Source organism: Buceros rhinoceros, unplaced genomic scaffold, assembly GCF_000710305.1.
Source record: "Buceros rhinoceros silvestris isolate BGI_N320 unplaced genomic scaffold, ASM71030v1 scaffold22331, whole genome shotgun sequence".
Classification (NCBI taxonomy): Eukaryota; Metazoa; Chordata; class Aves; order Bucerotiformes; family Bucerotidae; genus Buceros; species Buceros rhinoceros.
In genome coordinates, this window is record NW_010393960.1 from 10960 (window position 1) to 11478 (window position 519).

Here is a 519-nt window from a genome sequence, read left to right on the forward strand (position 1 = left end):
AGGGCCCAGGACTTTGAATTTCCACTGTCTCTGGAGTGCAGTAAGTCACAGGTGAGCAGCCACCTCACGGTGACATTGCCCACCCCACGTCTATAAGGAGCTGAAATGGCAAAAAATACCCTTTTTTCCCCTTTCTTTCCAGAGATTAGGGACAATATCAAGATTTTTCCCCTCCTTCCTTTCTTTCCATAAATTACATTCTTTTTTATCAGCCACGGGATTACAATCCTGTTAATTCTTCCTGCAATATTTGAAAGAGGAAACTCTGAATTTCTGGTTTTGAGAATACCTGAGGCTCCACGGTTGGGCTTCACGCAGACTCACGTTATTCTGATGTGTCTCCTGGTAACTGAGACAGACACCACGAAAACAGCCTCCAGCAAAACTCTAACTCCCAGAGGATTAATTCTCCCAGGTGACCTGCTGAAAACACCAGCAGAAATCCCTCAGAAGACGCTGGTTAAATCCAGCGGCTGAGGACCCTCCCGGGAGTCCCTGTCCTTGACCCGCAGCTCCCGG